This window comes from Lepidochelys kempii, chromosome 21, assembly GCF_965140285.1.
Source record: "Lepidochelys kempii isolate rLepKem1 chromosome 21, rLepKem1.hap1, whole genome shotgun sequence".
Lineage (NCBI taxonomy): Eukaryota > Metazoa > Chordata > Testudines > Cheloniidae > Lepidochelys > Lepidochelys kempii.
In genome coordinates, this window is record NC_136400.1 from 10,776,389 (window position 1) to 10,803,568 (window position 27,180).

At 49.7% G+C, this 27,180-nt stretch overlaps 1 protein-coding gene across 1 annotated transcript in view; it reads right to left on the minus strand.

Annotated features, from left to right (window-relative positions):
- The window catches only part of SPDEF (SAM pointed domain containing ETS transcription factor), a 58,391-nt gene extending 36,271 nt beyond the window's left edge, over nucleotides 1-22,120 (minus strand). The window contains exon 1 of the mRNA XM_073319468.2: nucleotides 20,222-22,120. The gene's annotated coding sequence lies outside the window, so the exon portion shown is untranslated. The remainder of the gene's footprint in view (nucleotides 1-20,221) is intronic.
- Between the last annotated feature and the right edge of the window lie 5,060 nt (nucleotides 22,121-27,180).

Consider the following 27,180-nt stretch of genomic DNA (forward strand, 5'->3'; position numbering starts at 1 on the left):
CACCTTTGCACCAGGACCAACAACAAAGCAGCCAGCCTGCCTCAGCCACCAGAGAAGAGAAGGGTCTAGTCATGCCAAGCAAGCAGCCAGTTTGAGACTACTGAGCAAATGGGATGGAGTTGGAAGCAGCCCACGCGGGACCATTGCTCGCTGCATCCCAAATCCCATTCACCCTGGCCTTTCAGGGACTCTCTCAGTGTAAAGATCACGCTTTGGTTTGAAAATGTTTTCCCTACTCCTGCTATCGCTAACACCGGAGATTTTGATAAGCGAAAGAGATTAGAGAAAACACAATTGCCCTGCTTTGCCAGCTGTTGGCTTTGTGAACTTGGCAGCGCTTTGGAGAGAGTTGCCCTCTCTGCTTCCCCTGTTTATTTGGGGCAAGAAAAATACATAAAAGCCCCAGAACAGGGAAAAGGATTCAGGGGCAGGGTCTGAAACTGCCGTTAATTCTGTTTGGAAATTGACTACAAGCTGACTGGATCTCTTTCCTGAAGCCATCTGAGACCCAAAGGGAGCAATGAAGAGCAGCAGTACGCAGAGCTGTCTTCCTGTGACAGGCTTGGTTTAATTCAGCCACCACATCTGGGCTCTGGTGGGGCAGGGACCCTCTTTTTGTTCTGCGTTTGTAGGGCACCTAGCACCATGAGGTCCCGGGTCATGACTCAGGCTCCTAGGTGCTATGGAAACACAACTGATAAACAGTAAGCATACTAGTAGCTCAGAGCGATTTTTATTGGCATAGCCTGACACCATTTCCATGCACGGTGCTCTCCAGGGAGTATTGCACTCGCTCTAAGCACAGCATCAAATTGGGGCTCTGTTCTTTATTCCCCAGCCTGTCCTGCATGCTGTAACTCCTCACTGGCCCACCTCTGCTCCCACTGGAGTCAACGGGAGTTGAGCTAGGCCAGCTCTTTTGACAATCCCACTCCCCAGGTTTATAGTGAGGCACAGTTACTCCCCTCCCACCCATCCCTGGGAAGGAGTTCATGAAGATTACACCATAAGAGGCCCAGTCCTGCCAGACGCTAAGCCATGTGGGCCGTCACCAGATGGGCTAATGGTTAGGGCATTCATTGAGGACTTGGGAGCCCCAGGTTCAATTTGCTTCTCTGCCATAGACTCTTTGGGCAAGTCATGCAGCCCCATCCATAAAACGAGGAGAAGAGCATGGGTATTGTGAAGATAAATACATTAAAAAAGCGTGAGCTGCTCGGATGCTATGGCGATGGAGGGGACAGAGAGCCACAGATTGGCTAAGAGTCTTCAGCCAAGCCCATGTATACGTGGAATGGTGGCCAAACTTACTGGCGCTCCAAGCCGCATACGACACTCCTCAGAAGTTTGAGCGCCGAGGCACGCCTTTGCTGGGATCCAGAGCTTCTGCCTCGCAAGAAGTGTCTGACAGGACTCAGGGCTTCAGCCCCACTCCTGCTGAAGCCCCGCGCCCTAGAAGGTAAGACTCCCCTCCCTCCTGGGCAGAAGCCCCTACCCCACCATATAAATGCTGGTTTGCCTACACTTTGGCCTGTCCAGGCCTCTCAGATTTCCCTCCCGTGATCAGGCGTCGCTGATCCAGAGCCCCGATAGAACCGGCTCCCCGGGCTGCAAATCTGGCTGAATGAGAAAGCCCAGCCTTTCGCAACCCCAGTGCGGTCACAACAGCTATTCAAAACAGCTCTGGTTACACATGCAAAACAGTGAAATTAAAAGAGTGGCTTGCAACACCAGAGCTATAAAAGCTGATTTTTAAACTTTTCCTGGTCCCTTTTGTGAATGCAGTGGCTCCAATTCAGGTACGCTTGTCACACCTTAACTCCTAGTGCGTGGCTCAGGAGCATGACAGAGTTAGGAAAGCGACATGAATCAGACTGGAGGAATCTCTCTGGGCTTCTCTCTGGTTTCATTGCTAGACTAAGAGATAAGCAGCCATGTAACATACAGATGTAAAAAAAACCACTTAGGGATACTGATGTCATTGGATAAACCACAGACATCAACCTCAAGAGATTTGGCACCAGAACCCAGTGGAATTGCCCAATGCTCCAATGCTGCTAGATTTCTTCATTTTATCCGTTGTGGAACCCTGGGTGTGAAGTAGAATGGCCCCTAAGTGAAAGGAGTCCGGGTGAAGGTCAGTCCAGGTCCCTCCAGACACGGCATCTCGTCATATAACCCACCACTGCAACTGGCACTAATGGGTCCCATCATTAACAGCCTCAACAAAAAAGGGCCAAAGGCTGAAAGGGCCACGGGATGGAAAATTAGCTCTGCTTTTCCCCTGCACAACGTCCCTCCAGATCCCGTGGGAGGCACATTTAGCCGGGTAGCTCATGGCAGTGCTAGGCAGGCTCAGGCAGCGCTGGGAGAAGCACAGGGTCTGCCCATGTCCAGCAGCCTCCTTAGAAAATCCCCTTTACATTCACGACAGCCACAGCAGGTCTTTTCCTACCATGCATGACCCACTGGCATGTCTCTTTATGCCCTAAAATTCCAGGAGCAAAGCAGCTGGGGAAGCAAGGAAACACTCCCAGGCTGAGTACACCCCAGATAGGAGGGGCAGCCCAAGCGCTTCTGCAAGGAGACCAACTCTGTCACCTTAGAAACAAGGTAATTCCATGAGTTAGCTGCTGGTGTTTGTCCTGGAAGCTGCTTACGCCCCCCTTCCCTGCGTGTAATCTTAATTGCTCTGCAGTCTACGTTTGCTTATACTCGTCCACTTCCTCCCAGTGCACTGATGAGGGTTATTGCAGGCTCTCTTACGTTGTTGCAGGCTAAAGCATACTTAGAAGGTCAGAACCTCTAGCGTGCTCTGGCATCCCTTGAAAGCAGGTTCTTGAAATCACCCAGAGAATTGCTTTGGGATAAAAGGCAGGAGCACAGGAATGCCTGACCAACCAGATCTGACCCAAGGTCCAACAAGCCCAGAATCCTGGTTCCACCAGGACTTCAGAAGAAGGTTCAAGAAAGGCTGCAGGAAGCAGCTCTGGGCTATTCTGACCCAAACATTTCTTCCTAACCCCCGCTCCATTACAGACGGGTTTATGCCTTCCCTTGCCCCTCTGTCAATCCTCAGTCACTGACATATCCAACGAGCAGGCAGCTCCAAAGCATTAAGCCCCTTGAAGTAGATTAACAATTGCTAAGCTATCACCTGCAGCAATGAGAGGGGGATGCAGTGCCCAAGGTGAAGTTTTAAGCAGCTTCACTTACCTAAGTTTGCAAACTGCTGGTGGGTTGATTATGCCCCCATGGGCACAGGGGGCAGAAAGCTCGTACCAGTCTCCAGCACTACCTCCCGCTCCCCTCATTGTGGAAATAATTTGAACTCACATCCTGTTACCATGGCAGAGCTGCGCCAGTAAGTACACTGACCAGCGACCATCCTGATATTTCACGTCTGGATGTCTGCACAGCTCTGCTGATTCAGGCTTGATCCACGGCTTAGCCCTGACATACAGTCACACCTGTGCACATGCTTCACCAGTGCATCCCAGTCCTTCCTGGGAGCACCCCAGGGCAGGAGTCTCCGACAGCTGTGCCGAGGCACCTCAATCCTGCCTTGATGCACCCGAGTCCCCTCTTAAGCAGCCTGCCAGTCATATCCAGACCACGGGGTGATTAGGGATGGTAATACACCACCCAACAAACACATTTGCATCTATATCCCAAGCCAAGATTCAAACCAAGGCTGATCATGGTGAAAGGCCAGTGAGTGACCTAACCTCACCGGCTCTCTGCGGACCCTAAGAGGGCGGACTTTGCTCCTGTCTTTTTGCACCCCAGAAACCTAGGCAGACTCCACCAGCTGGGTATCCAGACCATACCGTTCATTTACGGTCCCACCTCCAACACCTTGACAGCCCTGTACAGCACGCATTTGCAGTGTCCCCTGTGCTTCCAGCCTCTTCCCTTATTTGAGCTCTCTGAGACGGGGCTTAAGTAGCCCCGTTCCTCTCACTTTCACTTCCTTGAGCTGATGGGTTCTTTAGCTCACCCAGCCCCCTTTTCCCCCATCATCTGATTAAATAATTAACTTCAGCTACTCCAATCAGCCTCCTCCAGGGGACCTAACTGATGTCCGAGTGATCAGACTGCAGGCGCCCTGTGAATGCCCTGCACTCTGCCCACAGGAACCTTACTGCATGGTTCTGCTTTGTGCCAGGCACTTCATTTATGTCATGTCTCAGACCCTGCTCTCATTTGTAAAAATAAAATAAAATAAAATGGTTTTCTCATTGCCAGCCCTGCAAGCTCTGCCTGGCATCTGACAGGGGGCCCTTTCTGATACATCAGTCATCACTAGTAATACAGATTCTGCAGGCAAGGATTGCCCTCAGTGCAACCCCCCGGCGCTCACATTAGATCCGCCGCTATTCCTGTCGCCTTCAGTGAGGGATGCAGAGACAGTGGAGGTCCTGACACCACTAGCCCTACAATTAGAACCTGACCAGCCAGCCTGCAGATGATGCATCTGCTGGACTAGAACTCAGCTCCCTCTCCCAGAGCTGGACTGAGTCTGCAGCCTTAACGGAAGTGAAGCCTGAGTGTTTCGCACTCAAACGCTCCAGGACCTGAGTTCACAGGCTCTTCTCCGAGGAGCCCTGCTCTTTAAGGACAGGGACATATAGCGCGCTCACGCCGCAGCTCCTCCGAGTTGCGAGGTGTTTACGTTTCTTAGCGCTACCCTGCCCGGCGCTACCCATGGGAATTTGAGGCTGGAAAGAGATTGCCAGCTGTATACATAACCACCTTGGTCCCATGGCAGCTTCTTAAGGCCTGCCAACCACATGCAAACATTAGAAACAACAGCATAGGGGCCGTTCATTCAACTCGCTGCCCAGGGGGGTTGCTTTTAAGAAGACTGAGCTGTTTATTTTAAGCAGTTTAAGCTGTTTTTTCCCATGGGCAAATGAAGCAGATAAGAGTCTGTAGCTTTTCGTACAAGCTGGCGCTGAGAGTCTCCATTCCCCCACGGGCCCCACCACCGGGATACACATTGATCCTACCACTGAAGTATAGAATGGCCACCCCCCATGCCAGTGGGATGCTTGAAATTGCTATTGGGCAGCTGCCTACAGCTGTTCGCTGGCGGGGGGCGGCACCGGTCCCCATTGTCAAAGGGAAATAGAAACCACTCTCCATCCCCTCCTAACTCTGAAGCACTGTCTATGGGAGAGGCAGCTCAAAGATTCTCTCACTGGCAGATACTTTCTGGAGCTTCTTGCCCAACCCCCCCCCCCCCCGCTCCCCATCTTGGGGGGTTTAGGGCCTTTCCTGTGCTGGGGATTTGCCTCAATTACTTCCATGGGTGGCATTGCACAGCTGCTATTCCCCATGTTTCATGCCAGGGCAGCATCCAGGAGTGACCTCCACCCAGCTCAAATCACCACTTCGCCTGACTGCACCAGGGCTTTACACAACCACACAGAGAACCTGAACAAGCCTCAGGTGGTCTAAGTAGCCCCCTTAGCAACGGGACTCAGGGGGAGCCAGGGTAGGGCTGTTGTCCCTTCTCCTGAAGTCCCGCACAAATATTGAGGGGTGTAGTCAAAACGACATAGGAACGGGACCACAGGTGCTGGAACTAGGGGTGCTGCTGCACCCCCTGGCTTGAAGTGGTTTCCATTATATGCAGGGTTTACAGTTTGGTTCAGGGCCACCGACGAGGGGGGCAAAGGGGGCAGTTGTCCAGGGCCCTGGACAATCTAAAAGGACCCAGGAGCCCCCAGCTGGAAGCCCCAGGCCCTTTTAAATTGCCCAAGCGGGCTGCAGGGCTCCTAGGCACAAGTGACTGCTCTAGGCCCCAAGGGCCGGCAAGATTGGCCAGCATGGTCAGTCCTGGAAGTGACGGATTTGTCACTTCTGTCCCTACCGCCCCACCCTCCATCAGGGACAGCCCTGGGGCCCGGAACTGCTGTCAGCAGGCCTGGTTTGGTTCAATGGCTCTCAGCACCCCCCCTATACAAATCATTCCCACACCCCTGAATGGGAGTGTTGACTGCTGATTGGAGCTAGGTAAAGGAAGTCAGGACACCTAGGTACTGTTCTGCCACTGACTCACTGCGTGATCTTGGACAGGTCACTTCCCCTCTCTAATCCCATATTTTACAGATAAGGTACAGACCACCCGCATCGTGAGGGGGTGTGTGCACGCGTCCGCTAATGAACATAAAGCGCCACGAGATCCTCAGATCAGAGGTGTTATAGCAGGGCAAAGTCTTTTAATAGAGCAACATGCACCCAGGACCCCATGAGTGGCCAAGCTTGCACATTAGTCAACATCATCTCTGCTTTGTTGCAATGTTGTCAATGTCACGTATTCAATCACGGTTTCCTTTGCAGGCTCGGAAGTCACGGAGCACAAGGCTCTGTAACCTGAGCAGAGCTGCCACAGTTGCTGCAATGATCGAAACACAAGATCGAATTATGCTTCCAAACTGGCATGGCCAGCAGGAAGCAGAGGCCAGGCCTGTGTATTTTGTCTGAGCTGCTTCTTGTACCATCCTCACCTCCTGCCAAGTTAGCCGGGCCTTCCCTGTGTCTGATGGGCTCTGCCATCCCTGGAAGCAAGAACAGGTATCTTTAATAGCAACAGCATAGCTAGGTGTGGACTGAGATGTGCTGATCGGATGGGTTTCTGCCAGCTGCACGTTCGGGAGATGTCTGAGCACCATTGTCCCAGGTCATTAGCCACCAACAGAGCAGCAGCTAAGGAGAAAAACAGCATCTGCATTACCCTTAGTCATAACAGACGATCCGAAAAGGGAACTGTATCCTGAGAGGAAACAGGCCCTGGATCAGTTGTTTGAGAATCCCTATTCAGTTGCAAGGAGGGGATTGGTCACAAGGCTCTTTCTGGGGAGAAACAGCTTTAGTAAGTGCCTGGCTCGCTGGCAGGTAATAGCCAGATCCTGATTTTCAACGGGGATATTTGCAAAAGGAAAAAGTGCATGCAAAAATCATTAAAAAAAAAAATCCGTCCCAGCAGCAGCCGGTATGAAATAGACCAGTGGTTCTCAAATGTTTGCATTGATGACCCCTTCCACATAGCAAGCCTCTGAGTGTGGCCCCTCCCTTATAAATTAAAAACACATATTTTATATTTAACACTATTATAAATGCTGGAGGCAAAGCAGGTCTTGGGGGTGGAAGCTAATTAAGCAAAGCTAGAAGGCTACATACCCCTCTATACACAAGAGGAAGCAGGAATGCAAAGGGAAGATAACTCTCAGTATGACTAAATACTAAGGTGCAAGAGGTTACCTCAGCAAGACAGGAATCCTTCATCTCATGGAAATCCAGCCTACAAACTAGAGGTTAAACATCAGAGGGAAGCGAGGAGGGTTAAGACAGAAATACAAAAAATAAATTTAAAACTTCACCTCCAAGGGCTTTGTGTTTCTGCAAATGTAACTGGTATTTAAACAGTCATCATTAGACTTCAAAATACACTCTGGGCATTCCCAGCACTTCAATGGCATCCAAATTGGACTTGGGAAATAGGTATCTTGGATCCAACCCAGCACCAAACAAAATGCTAGGGAGAAAAAACAACAGAAGGGCAGCACATTTAAAACCAATACAACACTTATTTATATAATGTGTGATTAACCCATGGAACTCTCTGCCACTAGATATATCAACGAAGCCAGAAGCATGGTGTGATTAGTTGGAAAATGATTTACGTGACTATCTGATCTACAGCAGGGACCAGTTGAGTCACAATAAATGTTCCTCCGTCAACACTACCAGTTTTTAGCCAGTCACAGCTCCGGAATCGGGATGACTTGACTGAGATAGGGGTCACTCCCATTTATTACTTCCATTTGTCCTTCTGCCCCATCTCCCAGATGCTGCCATAAAGGTAGTTACGGGAGTTTATGCTGGTGCCAGAAGCAAACAGAGCAGTCATAGCTGGCAGCTGTATGCGGGGCCCACCCTGGGCGGTTGGCACGGGCTCATAGCCGTAGCTTGCTGTGTAGGAAGACAGGTGCACAGGACTTCCCTCGCCTTCCAACTCCTTTTCATTTTCAGTATTGAAGTGAGTTGTTGGTGCTCCCAAGTGCGCAGGACCAGTAGCACCTGCTAGCGCCAACCACACCATGGGTGAAGCTGCCTTCCCCATCTGCTGCTGCCCAGGCGTGTGAGGGTGGGGCTGGAGATTACGTAAGCGGTACTCAGGCTTCACCTTCAATTCCCAGTTCCACCCCCACCATGGGCTGGAGTTGCTATATGGTTCTGCTCAAACGATCAGCAATGGAAGACGAAATGTAATGCCAATATTAAATGTGTCATCCTGTTTCAGAGTGACTGCTAGAAATTCCCAAGAATTTGGTTTCAGCCAAACCAGAACTGGAAAACAGGCCCTCCCTGGCTCCTCGAATCCTAAAACAAACCCAGAAGACAGTTTAGATACAACAGATCTTGCATCTTGGCAGGGGGTGAGACTAAATGATCCTTAAGGTCCCTTCTAACCCTACTTCACGCCACAGTCCCTTCTAAAATTTTAGTGTGGGTCAGGGGAGCAGTAAGGTTCTGGTTTGGGTCCATTTCTAATCCGGATTCTGAAGGTCCAGTCACTCCACTAATAGACACCTATGCCACGCTGTTCACGCACCTTCCGTGCTTGCTTGGGAAATGTGCACATTCTCTCTGGGTTTGCAAGTGCCAAAATTCCCAAGTTTAGTTTGGGGACCTTGAACTTTGCAGGCTTTCCACCCAACGGCAGCAATCAGGGGTGATTAGAACTCGACTGGATAGGAGATGTTAGATTAGACCAGATTGGATTGGTAGATTAGACAAAAACAAAGAGGACTGCATGGACTAGGTTGGATGGTATTACTGTTTAGTATTTGTATTGCAGTGGTAGTTATTTGTATTGGACCTAAAATGTCCCCAGTCACGGATCAGGGCCCCCCTGTGCTAGTTGCTGTTCAAACACAAAACAGAAACAGTCTCTGCCCCAGAGAGCTATGGATTAGCTTGTACTGGCCTGGGACAATAGATGTAGTTTGGACTAGACTGAGATGAGTGTTTAGGTTGGCTTTGATGCAGATTGTAGATTAAGTTATACAGGACTGGGATAACGGATTGGATGGATGGATTAGGTTAGACTGCGTGAGGATAGCAGATTAGATTACACCGGCCACAGGCCACGTCTACACTACAGAGTTATATCAGTCTAATTACATCACTCAGGGGTGTGAAAAATCCACACCCCTCGGCGACATAGTTAGACCGACATAACCCTGGTGTAGACAGTGGTACGTTGACAGAAGAGTGTCTCTCATTGACATAGCTACCGCCTCTTGGGGACAAGAGAGGCGCATCTTCACTTAAGCGCTGCAGCTGCGCCAAAGCAGCGTTTTAAGTGTAAACCTACCCGGAGACACAAAAACGAACAGCAATTTTCTTTAAGTACATCAGAAGCAGGAAGCCTGCCCAGTGGGGGTGCTGAAAGCCAGCCCCCTAACCCCTGTCCGCCACCCTCCCACAGCTGGGGCTGGGAGCAGGGCCATGTCTCTTGGAGATGGGAGCCTGGACAGGGGGACGAGGCTGGGACTGGCAGCTGGGACTCGGGTGCGGGGCCAGCAGCGGAGCCCCAAGTAAAACCTGAGGGGGCTGAAGCACCCCCCCCAGCCCCTAGTTCCAGTGCCTATGAGCCTGCTCAACTGGACAACAGGGGTGCTAACGCAGCACTCACTGAAGATAAAGTCATTGCAGAGAAGCGAGATAAATTCTTTGCATCGGTCTTCACTGAAGAGGATGCGAGGGAGATTCCCATACCTCAGCCATTCTTTTTAGGGGACAAATCTGAGGAACTGTGACAGGTTGAGGTGTCAAAGGCAGTTATGGAACAAACTGATAAATTAAATAGTAATAAGTCACCAAGACCACATGATATTCACTCAAGATTTCTGAAGTAAATCAAATCTAAAATAGCAGAACTACTAACTATGGTGTGTAACCGATAACTTAAATCGGTCTCCACACCAGATGGCTGGAGAATAGCTAATGTACACAGATTTTTCAAAAAGGGCTCCAGAGTTGATCCTGGCAATTACAGGCCAGGAAGCCTAAATTCAGTGGCAGGCAAATTAGTTGAAACTATAGGAAAGAACAGAATGATCAGACACAGAGAGAATTCTAATAGATTAGTGAGGCATGATTTCCCTTTACAAAAGCAGTGTTGATTCTTCCCCAAAATATCATGTTCATCTGAGGGCATCAACAAGCAGGTGGACCTTGTACTTGAGCTTTCAGGAAATCGTTGACAAGGTCCCCTCACCAAGGAATCAGTACTGGAACCTTTGCTGTTCAACATATTCATAAATGCTCTGGAAAAGAGGGTAAACAGTGAGGTGGCAAAGATTGCCAATGATACAAAATTACTCAAGATAGTGAAGTCCAAAGCTGACTGTGAAGAGCTACAGAGGGAGCTCACTGAACTGGGTGACTGAGCAACAAAATGGCAGATGAAAATCATTGTTGATAAATGCAAAGTTATGCACATTGGAAAACAATCCCAGCAGCAGTCAAAAAAGCTGACAATTTTAGGAATCATTAGGAAAGGGGTAGATAACACAGAAAATATCATAATTCTACTATATAGATCCACTGTTGATTCACACCCTGAATATTGTGTGCAGTTTTGATGGCCCCATCTCAAAAAAGATAGATCAGAATTGGAAAAAGTACAGAGAAGGTCAACAAAAATGATGAGCCTCAGAGTCTCCCATAAGAACAGCCAGACTGGGTCAGACCCAAGGTCCATCCAGCGCAGTGTCTCATCTTCCGACAGTGGCCAGTGCCAGGTGCTCCAAAGGGAATGAACAGAACAGGGAATCATCAAGTGATCCATCCCCTGTTGCCCATTCCCAGCTTCTGGCAAGCAGAGGCTCGGGACACCATCCCTGCCCATCCTGGCTAATAGCCACTGATGGACCTATCCTCCAGGAAATTATCTAGTTCTTTTTTGAACTCTTTTTAGCCCCATAGCCCAAGCCCCACACGCCTGAATCAGCTAACATGGGCCAGCCGCAGGCATTTAGTTGCAGTGTAGACATTCCCTCCCTGCCTGCAGCAGGAGGCAATCCTGTTGGGGATTATGAAGCTGGGAGGAACATAAGTACCATTACATGCTAGTCCCTCCCTTCCAAGGTAACCACAGTGCTGACACACATGCTCTTTTCAGTGGGGCGAGACGCTGGGTGGGGCTCCCTGCAGGCGACAGGTCCCAATGAGAGACAAACGGATGCGTGGCTGGGAGGAAGGGGCCAGGGAATGGAGGTGCTGGGATGGCCCTGCCGCACACGGTCGGGCACCCCCAGCATGCCAGCAGTTTATGTCCCTGAGGGAAATGATGCTGCACTGGCTGAAGGAAGAGAGCGGCCTGAAACATCACTCGGTGGCTGGCGTCTGACAAGGGTGCCCAGAGAGACGAGCCCAGGGCCAGCAGATCCTACAGGAGAGCAGGGCCCCCCATCTCGGCCCTCACTCCCAGCATCCCAGCCCCACACTGGGTCTTCTCCCATGCAGCCACCTGTGCGTGTGGACTGGGGGAGGGGGCGGTTTTAGGGAGGAGGGGGATCTCCACCCCCAAGTTAGAAAGGAAGAGCCCAGTAAGGGGTTCTCCCCAATCCACGGCGAGAAGGCGGCATGGGGAGACGGGGACACGGGAAGAGAGCGAGAGCACGCTACCTGGGTAGGCTAGGAGCATGTGCCATCAGATAGAAGGTTTGCTTCCCTGGGGGCTGCACAAGCTCTTAATTGATATTAATTACGGGTATTGTGGGAGCACCGAGGAGCCCCAGTCACGGTCCAGGACCCCAGCGTGCTAGGCATCATGCAGACGCAGACCAAGAAGATGGTTCCTGCCCCAAAGAGCGGACAATCTGAGGCCTCAGCCTCCCACCCACCTTCGGAGGACACTGCCGGTGTTTTAACAAGAGCAGCCCCAGCACACACTTATGTCCATTTTAGCCTGTGACCCAGGAGAGCAGGAAGGGAGGGGGGCCACTGGCACTAGGGCAAGGCAGCGGTGGCGGCAGGTCCCCCGGAGGGGCCATGAAGCACTGCTGAGGTTAGGGATGCGGGCCCCACGGTGCGGAACAGACTCCAGTTAGGCTGGAGCGACAGAGCCCCGGGGGTTACAGATGAGGCCGGTCACAACGGATTTGTACATAACAGTCACGTCAATAGATCACCTGACTGCACGCACACATTGCAGCCTTTCCACGGCTTGTTGAAGCTTGTTCCAATCCTGCAGCCCCAAGACAGGAAGGATAAAGTCCAGCAGCCCCCAGTGTAAGACTTTCCTTGCTCCAGCCCCAACCTGCCCTGCCTTAGCCAGTCTCTCCTTGGTGCATTTCAGGAGTGTCCTCTCTCCCCTCCAGGCTCTTTCATGCCACTGGCCTACCCTTTCCTTGCTCTCCCCTCCTTTGTCTGCCATTGCCTCGTTCAGGCTGTTTTGTCTCTGTCACTCTCAGCACTGCCAGTTCAAATCCTTAATGAAGCAGAACAAAGTGGAAAGATCTCAGCCTGTACCAACCCAAACGGCCCAGCTGGCAAGCACAGTCCAGGGCACAGAATCCACCTGCATGTTTGTTGTTCTGTGGTTAATGCCCTGAGCCTGTTCTTCCTCTGGGTTCGGTAAATTACTGCTTTTGTTTCTTGGGATTAAGCCTTGGAAGTCACTATGTGCAGCCCATCTGTGCTGGGGCTGACATCGCTGCCAGCAATGGGCATTTCAGGGCAGAGTGGGTGTGACCCACCTTAAGTGGCGGGGCGAGGACAAACGGTGCTTGTTGCCTTTGTTTTCGTTAATTGCTGAAGTTCAGTGCTCAGAAGAGACAGACCGACCCTGCATGTCAGAAATGAAGTTTTCGCAGAAGTTTCCCAGCACAGCTCTGCCCAGGCCCCTCAAACCCATCCTATAGCACCTGCTGCAGTTCCAGCCGTGGCCCCCCCGCCAGGTCTATTAATCCCCTGGGATCGTGACCTCCTGCCCCCCAATATTCCAGTCCTGAACCCCCATCTTCCCAAGCTTTCCCAATTGCACTCAGTGGTGAGTCTAGCGCCCCCTGCTGTTCCAGACCCGGGTTCCCAAGTAGTTCTGCCAGCGCATCCTCCATCCCATGCTGCCCCACCTCCCTGCTAGTCTCACGGCAGCAGAAGCTGCTAGTGGTATGCTGAATGTCATGCTAATGTGCCCCCCAGTGGCTATGCGCAGCCAGATTAGACCTAGCACAGTGCATTGAAATGAGCACGTCCCATTATAAAAATCCACACCACATACCCCATCGGCCCGATTATCCCCTTCCTTCCTGCTCCCCTAGCAAACCGACCCGTCAGGGTTGCCATTCACCTTTGCACACCCAGGCAGGCGCTCACAGTGGGTGCAATCGTCCCCCCGTCGCTGTGCCCACATCTTGCTGTGGCAGAGAGTCCAGCTGTTCGGTAGAAGAGGAAGCCCCAATGCAGAGAACCGCACGAGGAAGATTCAACAGAGTCATCCTCAGACAGGATGCGCAGTGCCTTAAATGGCCGCCTGCTGGAGGATGCCTACCCTGCCTGCCACTTGACAGGCTGGAGAGAGGCCTCAGCTGTCCAGGGCTATCACCTGGCGGGGGCGCTGCCCCCCCTTTGCAAAGGGATGGTTGGATCAGCCTCAAGGATAGCATGAGCCAATGGCGCCCCAGCCAGCAAGCCCTTTCCTAGTTGGCCTGGGAAAGGCAAGGTGGTCCCAACCACTGTTCCCTCTAAGCTGTGGGGATGTGCGTGCACACACAGACCCTAAACCCCACGCACACGGCGAAACACCGCACGCACAAAAATTTACACAGAAGCACAACAATTTGCACAGCAGAAATGTTTTGCACACATGGCTTGTCAAAAATTAGAGGGAACGTTGGTCCCAAGCCCGCCACGCCGGGAGACGCCCAGTGATATCGATACAATTAGTCCACGTCCATGGTAACATCAATCGATTTTGAGCCTGCTGCACCCAACCTGCCTCTGGGAAAAACAGCAACGTGGGGCTGTAATCCCCTTTGTTCTCCCTCCGTGGCACATTAGCTACCATTGGGAGGGTCATTTCTGGGACAGGTCAACCATGCTCAAGCCCTCCCCACCCCTCACTCTCCGCCAGCCACAATAGATCAAGCCACTGCCAGTTGTTCCCAGGCATACACAGCCAGCCAGGTGAAACCAGCAGTGACAAAGTGCCAAAAGAAGGGATGTTGTCTTTTCACACAGTGCCCAGCATGTATCGAGGCTGCAACACAGCCTGACTCATTGGCCGCCTCAGTTCCCGCACTAGCTGCCACCACGAAATGCAAATTCTTTCTTTTGTGCATGCAAATGATCCTTGGGCATAACGGCCTCAAGGAGCAGCGCTCCCTGGGCAGCACCGTGGGAGGCGGGTGGTGAGCCCTCTTCCTGAAAATGCCTCGCAGGCTTGAGAGTGAGCAGTACCTGCGGCTGCAAGGACCTGAAGTCCAGAGGAGATGCCAGGACAATGCAGTGCCACAAGAGAAGGGGATGGATCTTGATTTGGGTTCTTGGGGGCGATGCTGGTCTGGGTTCTGCAGTATCCCTGACCACCACTGTCCACATAATAGATTTCGGCAGTTTTGTGCCATGGCAAAACTGGGGTGATTTGTACTTTGCCAGAGCTCCTTGTGGTGGTTTCAGGTTTGCAAAGGCAAACCCAGAGCGGGTTGGGTCAGTTCAGATCACGGTCCCACCTTACCCCAAAAGGTGGAGCCTGGAAGGCTGGAATGCAGGAGGGCGAGTTAGATAATGAGTCCTGGGTTGGATTCATCTCTCTTTGCCCCCTTTGGGGAGATCTGGATGGTCGTTAAGTTCAGAAGTTAGAAAGAACACAACATCCACCAAGCCTATCCAAACCAGGGCTCCATTAAATCTGGTCTCCTGCTTCTGGCAGTGACTAGCCCCTGGTACATCAGGGAAGGTGAGGATATCCATAACAAACCTGGGTAATTGGTTAACACTACACATAGGAGTTAGAAACACTGCCTGATCCATGGCAATCAGCTCATGCCCTGAAGCATGAGAATTGATTAGCCCTATCTTGAAGTCTTGGAGCCTGAATCTCCCTTTTACTGGGTGACTGCCACTGCATAATATTGAAATCATGTTGGGGCGGGGCGGGGGAGGGGGAAGGATACCCTATTCCTTCAGAACTAATGGATGCAAAGAGTTAAAGGGTTGTTACTAGCCCTCAACTTATCCAGTCCCTTTTACACTCAGCCACAGTATTTGACTCTGACTCCTGAGGCAGAGAGTTCCAAAGGTCAGTCTCATGCTGCGGGAGGAAGCATTTCAGATTTTACTTGCCCTTGGACAGAGTAAAGGCGTTCAGTTAGGATAAGCAACCACCTATAACCTCACTTCAGCGAGTAACAGTCTGTCAGAAGAGACAGAGCCGGGGACCCCTTTGTGGTCATTGAAGATGCCATGGGCATTTTAAGGCAAGGTTTGAAGAGTTCATGCCCCCATTCTCAATTCCAGCCAGACAGGGTCTCCCTCTTCCAATTACTCTTTGTGGTTTAGCCTGGTTATAAATCCACCTCTACTTCTCCCTGCTCTTAAAAATATTACTGTGCACTTCTTAACCCACACCCTTCCTGGGTGTGTGGTTCTGTCCCCTCTAGTGGCACCGAGACCTCAGACAGACAGACAGACAGAGAGAAAATGTGTCTGATCTACAGCCTTACCGTACCGGTAAGGGACACATTTTACTTTCACCCCTGAGCAGGCCTGAAACGAATACCCTCTGTCCCAGAGAACAAAGGGGTGCTGCCACAGAGGAGCTCCCTGTGGGCGGGCAGCAGAGAGGGAGGTCATGCCAGCTCGGCAGCATCCTTCCCTCCCCCCCTCACCACAGAGCCCATCCCTGCATGCTAGTTTGTACCATCATCCCTGCCTGAGAGATTAACTACTGCTGGGTCCTCTCAAATGCTGCTCAAGGGGGACTGAATCAAGGGCAGCCTGGCTCCTTTAATGGGGGCAGACCACACCCTGTCTGTCAGAAATAAAGTGCAGCCAATTATCCTGTTGCAACAACCTGCAGCAAGATTCCCCTCTGCACACCTACCAGCGCTGACAACAGGTGCTGAGGGGGTTGGGAATTTGGGGGGAGGGAGGGTTGGACAAGAGCCCTCTAGCCTCTATAATTCAAGGCCTGAAGACAAACAAGGAAAGACCAAGGCAGAGGTGATGCGGGCTGAGGGCTGACTCAGATGTGAGTCATGGAGCGGCTAAGGAAACGTGTCATTCCAGACGAACAACGAACTGGGCTCAAAGACACCCTCCCCCACCCCTCACGGCTGTGCCCAAGACACAGGTAACTTTGTATTCTGAGCACAGAGCCAGACTCAGCAGCACCTGTTACCCTGCAGGTATAACGTTCTCCCTAGGGGCAGCGAACCCTGAGAGAGGAATTAACCCATGCGGTAGCCAGAGGGCCCTCGGACACCCCAGAGAATGCCCCAGGCATACACTGTACCACCCACTTCAGAAGCCCATAGAGTGCAGCAGGTGGGCTGGCCCTACGTGGCCAGCGGTTGGAATGCCCCATGGGGCCATTGCAGCCAGGCAGCAAATTAGGGCTGTCCTACCCAGCATCAGGGTCTCAATCAAACCCCAGAGGCCCTGGTGCTGGGGCCATGTATTGCTCCGCCTCCCGCCCATCTCTGCGCAGCGTACCAGAATAAATAGGGTCCTGAGGGCCCACTTTAGAGAGATGGGCGCCTAAAGGGACAGTCCCAATTCAGTGCCCTAGACTGAAGTGACCCAATTTCCAGCTGCACCGAGCCACCTGCAGGTCACCCTGGCTGCAGTGCTCTGAAGTTGCGTTCTCCCTCCTGCAGCTCAAGAGCTGGCTCTGGTTTTGACGCATTGATTTTTAAATGGAAGAATAACCATTTTCTCCCACGACCCAAGCTGCTGCAGAGCAATCCAGTGGGAATGCAAGCTGCCGGCTCCAGCCAAACAGGTGCAAAAGCCTCCTACCCTCCCTGAGCTATGCCAGCCTCCCTGCAGACACTGAAAGCAAAGGGTTTATAAAAGGAAACACAGGCAGGCATGCATAGCCAGGACTGGGGCTTAGAACTACCGTTTCTAGGCACCTGCACCAGGAAAGAGTTTTAATTTTAAGCCAGCAATTTAACGATTAAATACTTTGCATTTCATCCAAGAATCAAAAAGCCTTTTATGGAGGCTGATAAATGAAACCTCACCAAGCCCTGGGGAAGATGGGCTCATTCAGTCTATTTTTCAGATGGAAAAACGAAGGCATAGAGAGGTTAAATAACCGGATAATGTGAATCAGTGACACAGCTGGGAACAGAACTCAGGAGCTGAGGTGCCCACTCCCCCACTCTAAAACACTTCCCTTCCCTGGGCTGGAAGCAGAACCCAGAAGTCCTGCCTCCCAGAGAGCCCTGCCTTCCCTTTGGAAAGATGGCCTCATCTTCCAGGCTGGGACTCCTTGTATTCGTCAGTCAGTGCACAAAAGCCAAGGCGCAGTGAGGTTTTTGCTTTCTGTGGTAGATTGAGGGTAGGAAAATGTTTGCTCTGTCAACACACAACCAATCCCCAACCAAGAGACTGCACCTTTGAGGCACAAGGTAGAAAGCAAGAACCCCTCTTTCTTTTTCTTTTTTCTTTTCTTTTTTTTTTTTTTTAAATCTCATGATTTTTACAGGGCCCACCTGATGATTTTGAGCACCAACTGTACAATGTGCCTGCTCGGAAATATGAGCCTCGTCACATCCACACGGATATTATGTCTCAAAGCCATACCTCAGCTAGTAACCTGAGGCCTGATTTTCAACCCTGAGCACCTACAGCTTCTTTTTATTTCGTTTGTAGGGTGGCTGCTCTGTTTTTCTGAAACATCAGGTCCATAACACCTAGATACAGAAGATCAGAACTGTGATCCTAATGGAAACTCCTACAGAGCCTCAGGGTATGGAATCATTCCATTCTGAAATGGACATCCTTGCCCCCCCAGCACAAAGGGAGAGTGTCAGGGTGTTGTAGGATTCACCAGGAGCTCCGCTAAGCAGAGAGTCAACCAAAATCCTTTTTCATCTCGGTCAGGGAGGGTCACCAAAGCGATGTATAGCAATAATGCAGAGCGTATGCTGCTTAGTTATTGGAACAGCAAACCCATCACGCAAAGTACAGTATAGGAACCCTAAAAATCAGGGCAGTTCTGTGCAATTTCTAACCCAGCTCTGAAAATCACCAAGCCAGTTCCAACAGAAACAGTAATTTTCAAAGTACCTTTGTAACCCACACACCTCCCAGGTGTGACGTTCTGTCCCATCCAGTGGCACCGAGACCACTGAAAGAGATTAATGAGTCTGCTCTACAGCCTTAGCTAAGGGCCATATGGCTTTTAGCTCATGCAGTAGAGGCTCGTGCATTTAGCTCCTGAGATCCCAGGTTCAATCCTGCCCACCAACAACCGGGGTCTGTTGGTGTGCCAATCTGCAGAGAAGGTATAAATCTATTCAGAAGAGATGGGAGACTGCAGCTCCTGACCACATTAATCTATTTACAATTCAGTATTATCAACTGAAAAAGAACCCCCTAGCCCCCAGTTCTGGGTGCCCTTAACAAAAAAAAGTTACAAACACAATCACAGGAGATGAAACCAGTAGCCTTTAAATCTCATGACTCTCTGAGCAGAAGTACACAAGCACTAGTGTTCCAAGGGTTCTGATCAATTCCAACTCATCTGCCTACTTAAAATTCTCCACCGTGGTTCCAGGGCAGACTTCACCTCTTATCCTACTAAACTGTCATGTGGGGTGTTCTGTTAAATGGCTTCTTCCTCAGTGATAACAGCATCCCTGTACTACGTGAAATGGTGCATATATAAGCACTCTTTACACGTGTGTAGATCCTTTGGTTAGGGAAACCCAACTTTTTTTTCTTTTTTTTTTTTTAAACAAACATTGAGGCCTCAAACGCCCTTTCACCCCATCCTGGGAGTTTTTATTACCACCTCAGTTTTACCCAAGGGGAAGAAGAGAAGATGCAGGGAGGTTAGGGTTTGGTATAGGAAACTGCCTGTTGGACTTTTAATACCTAGCATCCTTAACAGAAAGTTTGATGCCTTTGTTTCTGGTGCATGAAAACTCAATCACGGTGGAGGAGTCAATTGTGTCTCCAGGTGTGTACAACACAGTGCATTGGGGTACAGAGGAAGATTACATTTTCCACTGCATCAGACATTGGTTAGTTTCTCTATATCTCCTACTGGTGACCCAGTACGGATGAGTAACTTGCATGAAACATTTTAAACCTGTCAAGACACTGGCTCTCGGGATTATGTTCAGATTGGCATTTTCAGATAAGGCATCAGCATTTCCTGGTGACAGTCAGGTCTGATTGATCAGTTTCCTTTCATGTAGCTGCTTTTAGCCAATCTGGCAACAACTCCAGGCCAACAATCTGACACAGTCCTGGCAGATAGATAACTTTCCCCTGGCCCACATCCTTGAGATCAGCCCATCTCCCACCATGAGCCTTCCACCACTGGCACATCAAGAAGAAACTGGTACCAGCCAAAAAATACATTCACTTTCCTGATTTTAAGGACATACCCTCCTAGGTGCTGAGATACCTTCGTAATGTGTGTGATACAAAAACAAAGACAGTACTTAAAGTAGGGGTGTGCCAGCACCCAAACAAAAGCTACCCTTCCCACCCCCCACCACCAAAAAAACCCAAACACAAAACAAAACAAAAAACAACTAGAGTTAGTAGCACCCATTTATTTGCTCTTGAAATAATTGCTTCCCTATAGTTATTTATTTAGATCCCTTTAAAAGTTCTGAGAAACCTGCTTCTCAGGCACCTCCACCTGATTCCTTCCAACCCTTCTTTGTCAGTCGTCCCTAAGCAGAAGCCAGATCAGGTATCCCAAGGCAGATAGCTCATTGATTGTTCAAGTGCTAAGGTCTGGGAGGCACGGTGGCTAGGAGTCTGTCAGTTTTTAGCTCTCTTCTTCCACCTCACCAGCACCTATAATCCTTTCCCTGCCCTGCCAGTGGGTAATTCTGTGCCAGATGCCCACAAATCTAATTGCCTGAAACAAAGGCGAGACTCCCCCAACCTTAGCATATTTGTGAAGCCATGATACAAGCAGATTTACAAGCAGGGCTACTGCAGATACCTTTCTCCCCCTTTCTCCGCACCAGAAAGATTAGACTGGGTCGTGTTCCTTCCTTTCTTTGAGCAGTGTTGATTTTTGCTGCCCCTCTGGCTGGATAAACAGGATTCTATAACCTGGGTTCTTAGGAGAAAACAGTTACTTCCTGGACAACCTTATCAAACAGCCATCGTCAGTTTCTTGCAGCCTGTCAGACAAGCTCAGGTCTGTGCACCGATTCTCCAGGGGGGGAAAACAGCAATCTTGCCAGGTTTGGCATTTCTGCGGCAGAAAATAAAGCTTTCATCTATTTATTTAACTTTGGAAGCCAGTTTAGTGCTGATGCAGGTGCTGGACTGACAACCTGGGCAAGGAAGTTCGCTCTATCCACAGACCAGGAACAGCACAAGCAACAGCAGAGAAAACTATCCTACGTTGAGATATGTTGAGAGGGGAACCCAGCTTCTAGGGCCCATTCAGGTCTGGGCCTTTCTGCAGAGGCACCAAGCGGGCACTCGGGGCCAGCAGTGAGGGGGTTAATGATCACCAGTTACAGACACCTGTTTGCTTTCAACTGGTAGCTGCCAGATCCTTTCACACAGAGGCCCAAAGAACAGCCAAAAAGATGGTGACCATTTCTGGACACTGGTCTGGGCTGGATTTCATCCCATGAGTTAGTGCTGAAAGGGTCCTTTATCTAGACACCTAGACATTTCATTGGAGAAAAACAACATTGACATTTAAAGCCATTTACTTACCCTATTGACGCTATCAGTGGCCTCAGATGTGACCTGGAAGGACCTCACCACTGAAAGCACAAGGAGAATTCCGTATTCAGCACCCACCACGGTGACTGTCTGGAGCTTGCAGGACAAGCCTCTGTTTGCCAGAAGCTGGGAGTGGACGACAGGGGATGGATCACTCAATGGCCTGTTCTGTTCATTCCCTCTGAAGCACCTGACACTGGCTACTGCCGGGAGGCAGGTTACTGGGCTAGATGGGCCATTGGTCTGACCCAGTCTGGCCATTCTTACGGGAGACTCTGAGGCTGCGGCTTCATCATGCCAGACCCAGGGTTTCCTGTATGGACAAGGGAAGCAGTAAAGGAGCGGAAGGTGATGAGAAGAAAGCGTATAGTTTCTTAACTGACCCGTGTGGTGAAGTGTTGGAATTAGATTGGCCTGGAGGACTATCATTACTTCCCAAGACCCTGATGTGCGATTGATCGCAGACAGGACCATCTTGGAAAGAGGCTGTTTCATTTGAACATGGTAGCATTCACTTTTTGCTGCATGCCTTTAGACTGCTGCTGTGTTCAACCCCAGAGCTGGATGAAGCTATGTACTCTGGGGTCTATTAGCTTGACAGACATGAAATTAACCTAAGATATCACGACTGTCTAACATCACCGGGCTGAGCCAGCCAAATTCTACTTTCGACCCTCCCCCAGCCTAGCCACCAAGGTTGCAGCTTTATAATGAATAGTATTAACTGTTCTCATTTAAACATCTTTTTGACTTCAATATTGCAGCTTGACGTCATAGCCCAGCCTGCAGCTGTCAGAATTATTGAGGAAACTTGGCCATGGTAAACAGAAGGGAAGGAAAATGGGGCAGATTAGATAACAAGGAAATGTTTTTATTGTGGCCAGACTTACACTTTAGAGCCACATCACACATGCACAGCCTCCTGCCTGGCTACGCAGGAAAGGCACAGAGCCACTCACTCCAAGCCTTTCACAATCAAGGTTCCTACTTTCCAGAGGCAGATGGCATCCTGCCTCTCCAACAGCCTCTTCAAAACGAGAGCGATCGGGATTCTTCCTTCAGGCTCGCACACACTAGTGTATTGGTGAAGTTGCTCAGAGCAAGTGCTTCCCTGCCAGCTGGATTCCAGGTGAATAGAGATCTGCCCTTACTGTTCTTCAGTGCAATGCTCTCATCCACTCAGAGGCTTTCCAGAGAAACCACCACCATCCAATCTGCTGGTGTCAGATTTATGGAGAGCGCAGATGAACACCCTTGCTTTAGCTCATGTGCTTTAAGAAGGCAACACACACTAGATCCAGTTTAACAGCCTGGTGGCCACCAGCTTTGGGGCTTCCATTCCCCACTAACAGATAATGCCCTGATGGAAACGGAATTGCTGGCAGTTTGGAGGAATAGCACTGGCTTTCCTGACGGAGCAGCGTGAGATAGTTTTGGCAGGCAGATATAGGGCAGTTTATAGCATGCACGGTTTATGGCAGCGGTTCTCAACCAGGGGGACTACGAGCAGGTTCCAGGGAGTCCACCAAGCATGGCTAGTATTAGACTCACTGGGGCCCAGGGCAGAAAACCAAAGCCCCACCGCATGGGCTGAAGCCTGGGGCACTGAGCCCTGGCACCCGGGGCTGAAGCCAAAGCCTGAGCAACTTAGCATCGCAAGGGCCCTTGTGGCGTGGGGCCCCAGGCAACTGCCCTACTTGCTACCCCCTAATGCTGGCCCTGGCTTTTATATGCAGAAAACCAGTTGTTCTGGCACAGCTGGGCAGAGGTTTTACAGCATGTGGGGGGGGAGGCTCAGAAAGGAAAAGGTTGAGAACCTCTGGTTTATGGCTCCACCATTTATATCCCCCTGGCAGTCAGGGTAACAACAGACATGTGGGAGACAGAAAAAGACCAAGGTCAACTGGAAAGAAGAAGAGAAGAGGCCCGAGCAGTGGAATCAACTTTCAAAATTTTATTGGGAGTCCCATGATGTCTGGGTCTGGAGTCACCTCATTAGGTGAAGGTCTCAGCTTTCATGCAGAGAAAAAACTTGAAAACATGACCCATAAAAGCTCAAAACTAGAGAGCAGAGAAAGAAACCAACACAAGTTAAAATCTATGATTTTTAAACTAATTTTAAGAGGGGCCTGATCCATGATTTTCAACATTTGCATTTTGCATATAGCCAACCCCAAAAGACCAGCCACGCCAGGAAAGCCGGGGAAGGGAATGTTACCTACCTAACAGAGTGAGTGTTAAAAACACATTGCACGTGGGGAAGGCTCTTCCCCTAAAGAACCTTGGAGTTCCCATCTCCCCATGCTAGAGCTTTCGGGACCTCACACCCCTAAAGCATCTGCCGTCACTGTAGAAAAAAAGAGTTAAGGACTCAAGGTTGACCAGATCCAGAGACAGAAGGGGGTAACCCCAATCCCTCCCTGCAGCATATCCATATAACTTCTACATCGTAGGAGGCTTGAAACACAAGCTGGGCATTTCCCTGCTCTCCCAACGTGATGGTGATAAATCATTGAGTGATGCAGCTGCTTTGCAGCCTCCTCTAGCACTTCATAAAAATGTACAACGCCAGGGCCAAAGTAGCAGAATCTCGTTTCTAAGAGAGCACGAGCCCCCTCCCGGAATAGTCACATGAGATCAACCCAGGCCCTGCTCACTAAGACCTCTTGCCGCACCCTAAAATACTCGTACACAACAGATTCCACTGCTGTTAGATCAAGTGATACAAAATCTCTCCCCCATTTCCAGCCCTGGAGAAGTTGGGATCAGGACACAGGACCGATGTTCATACACAATCCTGCCCATTGTAGAAGGAGTGGCAGGCTGAGCGTCAGAGACTTCAACGCACGTGGACGGCAACAGCAGCTGGAAATATAAGCCAGGATTTAGAATCTGCTGGAAATTCTGCTCATCTGTCTGGGTCCAGCTTGCAACCAGTCACCTATTTAAAAATATAAAGGTGGGCCTTTGTCCACCCATCCCGACCCTGCCTTGAGCAAGCAGGATTCTGCAGCAATATGGAGCATAGGCTTGGCACCTCTGCTTAACGCTTCTGCCAGATGTTGCTGGCAGCAAAAGGGGGCCGGTTCAAAGATCTCAGGGGTCCTCTAACAATGAGCACCAGGGCTCCAGTCCCACCCAGAAACCTGGGAAAACTAAATTATTTCCCCTGGGTGCCCTTGATAGGGAATACTTCCCCAGGGGCATCAGGCCACAGAGCTTTCATTTGTAAGAAAATGACATCACCATCCCATCTCAATGGAAAAATAAATCCTCAAATGTAGCAGAGCCAGTTTCCCAACGCAATTTCAGGTCTGGATGTTTTCCCAAACTGACAAGTGCATTCAGCTCCCTCTACTGGCTGCTCTGATACACTGCAAATGGTTCAATTCTTAATCCCTGTTACAGAAAACTGGTGACAATAAATATTCCACATTCACTTCCCTAGCCAATCACCCCCTCCAGGTCCCATGCCCCAAATCACTAAAAGGTCTTGATTTCCTAGATTGCAAGCTCTTCAGGTCAAGGATTTTGTCCTCCTTTGTCTGAGAACAGAGCCTAGCATACTGGGGGTGGTACCAGAATACCAAGAAATAATGCTTTCAAAAACGTGATTAACAAACCACTGTCACATTTGGCCTTTAAGGTTAAGAATTATCCCCATTTTAGAGACAGGGAAAGTGACCTCCTAAGGGTCATACAGAACAGCAATAGCAGAGCCAGGGAAAGGAGAACAGAGGTCTCCTGCACCCCAGTGTTATGCTTTAAGCACTAGACCATGTTCCCAGCATAGGGCTAGCAATCAGCAATTGAGCCTACAAAGACAGCGGCAGGGGCGACAGGGGGCATGCGCAAACAACACTCAGTCTCAGAAGTCCTAGGAAAATGTCTTTAGAGACAGAAATTCAGTTAAATGAGCCTGTGGGAAGGATGTAAGAGGAACAAAAAAGGAACCCACAAACCCAATTGTGGATGTGCTAAAAGCTGTTCGAAGATACATTTGTGCTAAGGAAGATTTCCCCCTACTGATTTCAGATGTCTTAAAATGTACATGAGACAGAAAAAACTAACTTAAGTGGCAGCACTAGAAAGGGACTCAGGAGAGCTTGGTGCTATTCCCAGTCAGTTCTTTTCCATTCCCCCCATACAAGCTACCTTGTTTTGTGAGTAAATCCCAGAGCTCAGCCCTTCCTTAACTTCAGCTGTCAGTTCAGAAGTGATCACTGACGCCTGAGCACCCCAAAATTCCAGCATCCGTGGGAGCTACAAGTGCTCAACCCCTTCTTCCTGTTAGCTTGTCCCCCTGCTAACTATGCCTGGCATCACTCTCCCGCTGTCAGAAGCCCCAGCTCCATTTAGAAGGCAACTGAACGCAAGGGGCAGTGGGGAGACCCATGCGAAGTATTTTCTCTGAGAGCAAGCGATCAGAGCTCAACACTTGCGTCATTTCATGTTGCTGTTCTGCAGTTTCCCCATCCATAGAGTGGGGAATAACAAGAGTCTCCTTTCTAAACTGCTTTGAGATTTATGAGGAGTGATAGAAGAATATAAAGTATTGTGGTAACAGAACGACATGTACTGCCATCTGCATTATTTTAATTACACCTTTTAAACCGGCCTCACTTAATTTTGCCTTTTGCCGGCAAGTTACCAAGGGATGAAACAGATCACGCCACTCTTCCGTGCTAAGAACCGATGCCATAATAGATGCACTATGAATAATGATGCTACTTCTTTACCCTCAGGTGCCATCTGCTTCCTCACTCAGAGCTTCCCCTGTTGTGTCAAGATTCCTTCCATTACTAAGCTCAGTAGTTGTATGAACACAATATGGAACATTTAACATTAGATTTTCACAAGTCACTTCTATTTAATGGAGGGTTTTTTCCCAGCTGATCCATTTCATTCAAGAAACATAAATGGATCACAGAAGTGGTAAGGCGCTATAGACAACTATATATATATATATATATATATATATATATATACATACACACACACACACACAGCGCATCCAAGAAACAAAGTTAAAAGAACATTAAGGTTGGAGAATCAAACATTCGAAAGTTAGATACCAAAATTAAGGTGGTCTGTGTAATCTTGATTTAGCCCCCTTGTGCACATCCATTATGATCAAGTAGGGACCATCACATACTCTATTTCCCGCAGGACCCCTGACTCAGGAAATGACATGAGATTGGCAAAATGGGAAACTAACCAAAGAAACCTCAGTGGTCATGAAACTGAAGGAATAATAGCACTTGCTGGACACATGTACACTACAAGTGTATCCACAGGTGTCAAGTCACTTCATTCCTGACCTGGCAAAGCCCATAGATCTTCCACTTGTGGACCTCTCTTGAATATGCATCAAGGAGTAGATCCTCAGCTGGAGCAAGCTGTCATAGGCTGTTGACTTCAATAGAAGTGTGACCATTTATACCAGCTCAGAATCTGCCTCCAAAATGTGACCTACTTGGTCATGAGGAAAAAACAACAGGGACCTAGGATGACAACTCCATCAACTTTAGTTTTCACTTGTGACCCCAGGCAGCCTTTCAGTCTGCTAAGCCATTGCAGCTTCTAACTCCAGGGAGGGATTTTGGTGTAGTTTATCTTGGCCGAGCAGATCCCAGGGCTGCTGTGACACAAAGCACTACGATAAAACTTTTGCATTCACTCTGCAATCATTCCATAATGGCAACGACCCTTCCCCGTCAGAGGTATTTGCAAGAGAGTAACGTTTTGGGTGACTGAAGCCAGAGACACAAAAGAATTTGACATCCTGGAATAGCAATTTGATCCTTCAATTCCCATACTTTACCCCCTAGCAATTACTAATGTTTCCTCAAGCTAACAGTCCCCTTACCCCACAGTAATGCACCAGGCAGTACCATACCTAGAGATGGGGGATTTCCTTCCTGACCACTGCAGCTATCAATTCATACCCTGAAGCACAAAGGTTGGATTAAACAATGCATAATGTGAATGTCAGTTTTGATGATAAAATAGTACCTGGGTCCCTTTTTTAAAATTTAATTTATACTTGATTCTGTTGCAACTATTTGCCTTGGCCACTAGCCTTGCCCACACCCGCAGCACAGATCCACCATGCATGCGTCATGGCATACTGCTTCATTAAAATGATCTGCGTTATAGCAATTGCCCGAGTTACTTGTCCTGCTCCAAAGACAGTGCGTTAATGAAGGTGTGATC